This window comes from Amphiprion ocellaris, chromosome 20 (genome assembly GCF_022539595.1).
Source record: "Amphiprion ocellaris isolate individual 3 ecotype Okinawa chromosome 20, ASM2253959v1, whole genome shotgun sequence".
In the NCBI taxonomy this organism is placed as follows: domain Eukaryota; kingdom Metazoa; phylum Chordata; class Actinopteri; family Pomacentridae; genus Amphiprion; species Amphiprion ocellaris.
In genome coordinates, this window is record NC_072785.1 from 26,110,455 (window position 1) to 26,117,216 (window position 6,762).

A 6,762-nucleotide genomic window follows, 5' to 3' on the forward strand; every position below is an offset into this window, starting at 1 on the left:
TCAAAGATTACAAGGAGTTTATTTAACGAATGAAACTAAAACCAACACAGAAAGGATAACTAAACCAAGGTGAAAACAAAAAGGGGAAACCAGACTAATTGTAGGAGAAAGGTTCTGGTTTCAAAGTCTGTGGTCTGGCAGAGAGCGGAAGAATGAAGAACCGGGCCTTCGTGGATTAAGGTGATTGAGAACAGGTGAATCAACCCCCACACCTGTGAGAGAGATGGATGGATGGATGGATGGATGGATGGATAGATAGATGGATGGATGGATGGATGGATGGATGGATGGATGGATGGATGGATGGATAGATAGGTAGGGAGGTAGATGGACCATAGATAGATGGATGGATAGGTAGATCCTGCAGTGGGGAAATTTTCAGTGTGGCAGTAGCAGATAGGAAAAAAAGTAAAAAAAAAAAAAGAAAAGCAGCACTCAGTGCACAGATATAAATAGATGCTTTCTCCTTAGAGAAGAAATAGAAATGCTTGTAAAAAAAAAAAAAACCCTGTGAAATTGCACATATTGACTTATTTACATTTTATTGCAGTTACTTCATGGGTGATCTGAACTACTGGGAGCAGGCTTGATTGAACACAGTCTGACTGCTGCAGGAAGGAAGGACCTCCTTCAAACATCGTGGGTGAAGCAGTCTGTCCCTGAAGGAGCTGCCGGTGATGGTCCTGTTTCCTGCAGGGGGTGGGAGATGTCCTCCATGATAGACAACAGCTTTGTCATCATCCTCCTGTCTACCACCAGCCCAGGACAGAGCTTGCTTTCTTAACCAGTTTCTTTAGTCTCTTCCTGTCTGCAGCCGTGATGCTGCTGCTCCAGCAGACCAGTCCATACAGGATGGCTGATACCACCACACAACCATAAAAGGTCCTCAGAATTGCTCCCTGCACCCCGAAGGACCTCAGTTTCCTGAGCAGGTGAAGTCTGTTCTGACCTTTCTTACACCGTGCGTTGGTGTTCTATCTCTAGACATGTTTGAATGTCTTTATCAATAAATGCTCAAACATATGTTGAGTGTCAGCTCAGCTCTTTGTTCCATACATGTAAATGTTCCTATGTGATTGGTGTCTTGCAGTCAGAGTGTAAAGAATTGAAGCTGTCAGAGGCTTTCTGTGGTGAAGAGGCTGCAGGACATCAGCTGCTCCAACAGGTGAAGCCTTTGTTCTTTGGCTCCAACCAGAAGCAGCAATAAATCAGCATGAGCTGCAGCTTATCCACCTCATAGAGTGTATAATAAAGAAACCAAGAGGTTTTAGTTGATAGCTGTCGCTAGCAGTGTGTTCTTCAGGTTGTGAGGAGAAGTAAAAAGCTTACAGCACCTGGTATTCCCAGGTAGTCTCCCATCCAAATACTAACCAGGCCCAACCCTGCTTAGCTTTGCAGATCAGATGAGATTGGGTGTATTCAGTCTCAGAAACAAACCTCACATGATTCAGATCTCCACTCACACCTTTTATTTGTCGTTTGGTTGCGCCAGTACTAATTGATAGCATCATTTAAGCAAAGTTAGAGCAACATATTGTAGGACAGGTGGTGTAGAGGTAAGTTTTTTGCCTCCCCGGTACCTTAGTACCTTTATTATCTTCACTTCCTTAATACTTTTGTGTACCATCATTTACGAAAACTAACAGCTACACCCAGTAGGAAGGATAGTGCAGTGGTAAGTTATCTGCCTCTCATCCAGGAGGTCCTTGGTTGGAATCCAGCTCAAGGCTCTTTTTACACTTTGGCTGCATGACAACCTCTTGCAACCATCATTACAACAAACTCCACCAGGGACCTTGTGTGACAGATAGCTCACACAGAGGGTGTGTGTCTGTCATGTGGATGGGCATGGTTCGAATCCCCGCTGGGAACCTTGTGGAGGGTGATAGTGGAGTGGAGTGGAGTGTCACTGGACTGGACTGGATCCTGGGAAAAAGGAAAACAAGGAGATTTACCCATAAGCAAGGCACGAAGGCACGAAGGCACGAAGGCACGAAGGCACGAAGGCACGAAGGCACGAAGGCACGAAGGCACGAAGGCACGAAGGCACGAAGGCACGAAGGCACGAAGGCACGAAGGCACGAAGGCACGAAGGCACGAAGGCACGAAGGCACGAAGGCACGAAGGCACGAAGGCACGAAGGCACGAAGGCACGAAGGCACGAAGGCACGAAGGCACGAAGGCACGAAGGCACGAAGGCACGAAGGCACGAAGGCACGAAGGCACGAAGGCACGAAGGCACGAAGGCACGAAGGCACGAAGGCACGAAGGCACGAAGGCACGAAGGCACGAAGGCACGAAGGCACGAAGGCACGAAGGCACGAAGGCACGAAGGCACGAAGGCACGAAGGCACGAAGGCACGAAGGCACGAAGGCACGAAGGCACGAAGGCACGAAGGCACGAAGGCACGAAGGCACGAAGGCACGAAGGCACGAAGGCACGAAGGCACGAAGGCACGAAGGCACGAAGGCACGAAGGCACGAAGGCACCTTTCCTCCACCTGTCTTTCAAGAAGATTTTTGGCAAATTTTGGCCAAATGTAAAAAAAAAGCTTGAGCAGGGTGGGGGATCGAACCTGCACTCTCCAGGTTCCAAACCACTACCTCTGGACTACCAGTCCTACATACCCAAATACAGGCTTTTCTTGTATTCGTCAAGGCGGTGACATCAACACTGAAAGAAAAAAAAACAATCCACAAAATCAAAAAAAGAAGATAATCTACCTACAACTTTTAAAGAACACGCTAAAAAACACAATACTAAAAAGTCACACTCTTCTCCTCATCACTCATTTTTACATTTTAACACAATTTCAAAGCCACACAAATCACATTCTTCATGTCAAATCACTTCTCTTCACTACAAATGGGAGAGAACAGCAAACAAATAAAATACAACTTATGGCTTAAATATCTTCAAAATCTCTTTGCTATTCCTCTACATTCAAATTCCTCAACACCACTCAACAATCACCTGCAGGATCTCTTACTTCTTTCTTAGCTCTGACAAAACATCTTCAAGACTCTGAGAAGACAACTCATTTTCAACACATTTGCTGCTTCGTCTAAGTGTCCACACACATCTCCAGTCATCCACAGGCCTCACCACTGATCAGCTGCACAAACTTACATGTTAATCTTCTCCAAAGATAAAATACAGGCCCTTCTGTCTGATCACAACTTTTACTGGTGGCTCATATTTCAAGTTCATTTCCTTGCAAAGTCTTTATTTTGGATTAAAGTGGGATCTGTGACCAGGCAGATCACTTGTTTATTCTTAGCATTTGGATTTCACTGACATTCCTGTCATGTAGAAAAATAGAAATATCTTTGCATTGATTCAGCTAAACTAACTGCAGACACTGAGAGGCGTAAAGTTCAACAAATGCTGTTTTTATTTACTTCACTGGTGACATCAGTAGATGCTTGCAGTGAAACCACCACTGCAAATATTTATGCATTTAAGTATTACAACTGAAAACTCCCTACAAACGTCCACTTCTAACACCACAAACATTGTCCAGAGGAAATGATATTAGCTGAACATAAAAACATGTAAAACAGCTCTGATGCTTTCATCCTGAGCTCCACTCAAACATTTCACTGTGCAGCAGCTCAGCAGTTTGTTTAAGAAAAGCATTTAGGTTCAATCTGTGAAGCCCAAAACCCACCAGCTTTGAAAAATGACACCATTTACCAGAGTCACAAACTGTAAAAACAGAAGGAATTGTTGGATTTTCTATGTGAATGTGTCGCCTCTCTAGTTAACTCACCCGGTTACGTCTCCATCCTGACGCTGCTCTGCTGGACCGGAGCTTCTGGACCAGCCAGGGTGGACCTTCCTTCACAGATCTTCCCGGTGGGAGTGATTCTGAGTCGGCCTTGGTTGACTGCAAACTCCTTAAAATGGACACATGAGAGGAAATCGTGGACAAATCGATACAACAGCTTGTTCGGTTTGTCCTGTTCTTAAATGGGTAGAAAACTGCTGAGAGCTCTCAGTTCAATTCAATTTTCAATTCAATTTTATTTATATAGCGCCAATTACAGTCAAATTGTCTCGAGACGCTTTACAGAACCCATATGCCTGACCCCCAGAGCAAGCCAAAAGGCGACAGTGGCAAGGAAAACACCCTTTTAACAGGGAAAAAAACCTCGAGCAGAACCCGGCTCTAATGTGGGGGGAACCATCTGCCTGCTGGCCGGGCGGGTTGAGAGGGACAGAAGAGGTAGAAAGGTAGAGATAGAGGGGTAGAGGGATACAGATAGAGGGGTAGAGATAGAGAGGTGGGGGGTGGGACACAAGGACCATAAAACACAGCCACACATCTGAAGCATCCAGCATCCAGCTCTGGGACCAGGGACACTCGGAGAAAGGACACAGAAAGAAACAGAGTGAATGTAATGCAATAATGGTATATGTAGTAAATACATAGGTAGTTAGAGAAGGGCTCAGTGCATCAAGAGAGGTTCCCCAGCAGTCTAGGCCTATAGCAGCATAACTAGGGGCAGAACTAAGGGACGTCAAGAGGGGAAGTCAGTTGTGCAAATGAAAACACCAGCTCACCCCGTCAGGGTCCCCCAGTCAGCCCTAACTATAAGCTTTGTCGAAAAGGAAGGTTTTAAGCCTGGTCTTAAAAATAGAGAGGGTGTCCGCCTCCCGAACCCAAACTGGGAGCTGGTTCCACAGGAGAGGCGCCTGATAACTGAAGGCTCTGCCTCCCATTCTACTTTTAGAGATTCTAGGAACAACAAGTAAGCCTGCAGTCTGAGAGCGAAGAGTTCTGCTAGGATAATATGGTACTATCAGGTCTTTAAGATATGATGGAGATTGGTTGTTAAGAGCTTTATATGTCAGAAGAAGGATTTTGAATTCTATTCTAGATTTAACAGGAAGCCAATGAAGAGAATCCAATATAGGAGAAATATGATCTCTCTTGCTAACTCCCGTCAGTACTCTGGCTGCAGCATTTTGGATCAGCTGTAGATGTTTCAGAGAGCTATTGGGACAACCTGATAATAAGGAATTACAGTAGTCAAGCCTAGAAGTAACAAATGCATGGACTAGTTTTTCTGCATCACTCTGAGACAGGATGTTCCTGATTTTCACAGTATTTCTCAGGTGGAAAAAGGAAGTCCTACAGATTTGTTTTATGTGCGAGTTAAAGGACATGTCCTGGTCAAAGATAACACCGAGGTTCCTCACAGTAGTACTGGAGGCCAATGTAATGCCATCCAGAGTAGCTATATGCTTTGAAAGCAATTCTCTAAGATGTTTGGGGCCAAATACAATGACTTCAGTCTTGTCTGAATTTAGTAGTAAGAAATTATAGGTCATCCAGGTCTTTATGTCCTTAAGACAATCTTGCAGTCTAGCTAGCTGATTAGTTTCATTTGGCTTCATAGATAAATACAATTGAGTGTCGTCAGCATAACAATGGAAATTAATACAGTGCTTCCTAATAATGTTGCCTAAGGGAAGCATGTATAATGTGAACAGTATTGGTCCTAAGACAGAACCCTGAGGAACTCCATGATTAACCCTAGTATGCTCAGAAGAGTCATTGTTGACATGCACAAACTGGAACCTGTCTGATAAGTAGGATTTAAACCAGTCCAGTGCTGTCCCTTTAATGCCAATAGAATGTTCTAGTCGCTGTAATAAAAGTTTGTGGTCGATTGTATCGAATGCTGCACTAAGGTCCAATAAAATAAGTATAGAGACCAGTCCATTATCTGACGCTATGAGAAGGTCATTAGTAACTTTCACCAGAGCTGTTTCTGTGCTATGATGCACTCTGAAGCCTGACTGAAACTCTTCAAACAAGCTATTCCTTTGTAAATGTTCACATAATTGATTTGCAACTGTTCTTTCCAGAATTTTGGAGAGAAATGGGAGGTTGGAAACTGGTCTATAGTTGGCTAAAACATCTGGATCTAGAGTGGGCTTTTTAAGTAAAGGTTTGATTACAGCAACCTTAAAAGCCTGTGGTACATAGCCTGTTACTAGAGAGAGATTAATCAGATCTAACATTGAGGAATCAGCTCTGACAGAGTGTTGCTCTGACTCCATGTGTGACTGAGGCTGGAGTGAACAGCAGCTGCTGCTGCTCAGATGCAGCTTCTTATTAGCACAACAACAGACGCTGCGTTCACTACGTCTGTGGGTGTGGAGCTGATAAAGAGGATCTTCACCACTGACCTGAGCTGCTGCCACACGGTGAGACGTCCAACAGAGTCACTGAGCAGCTGATGATGAAGAAGATGAAGGCTTCAGGAGGAGGTGGAGGAGGAGAAGCTGCAGGGCCACATGAGACACTGAAGAGACAAACCAGAAATGATTCACACACTAGACATGAAGAAAAGAAAACATCAGAGAGTGTAAAATACAAGAATGAGTCCTGAACATCACAGGCGTAACCCGTAGAGCTACATGACCACACATGTTCTGGTCTTGAAAACGTGTATTAATCCAATAGAAAGTCTAGGGGTAGGGTTAGGGTTGGAGAGGAAGGTCCTTACAGTTGTAATGAAAAAAATAGGGTAATTAATATTACACATAAATATTTTTAATGTTAATACTAAGCAGCCGAATATTCTGAGAAATTAATCCGTGGTTTTTCCTTCAGCCGTTGTAGATCTAGATAACCTAAAGGTACAGTGCAACCACAACGGCTGAAGGAAAAACCCCAACTTTATTCTAAGAATTTTTTGGCTAGTGTGACTTAATATTAAATTATGAAAAAATGTATAATTTTATAT

At 44.0% G+C, this 6,762-nt stretch overlaps 1 long non-coding RNA gene across 1 annotated transcript; it reads right to left on the reverse strand.

Moving 5' to 3' along the window:
- LOC129347764 (uncharacterized) lies at window positions 1–6,531 on the reverse strand. Its single transcript, XR_008600013.1, has 3 exons — window positions 6,203–6,531; window positions 3,774–3,900; window positions 1–1,926 (listed from the first exon to the last, which is right to left on the reverse strand). It is a non-coding gene; the product is annotated as an uncharacterized LOC129347764 (long non-coding RNA).
- Window positions 6,532–6,762: the final 231 nt, after the last annotated feature.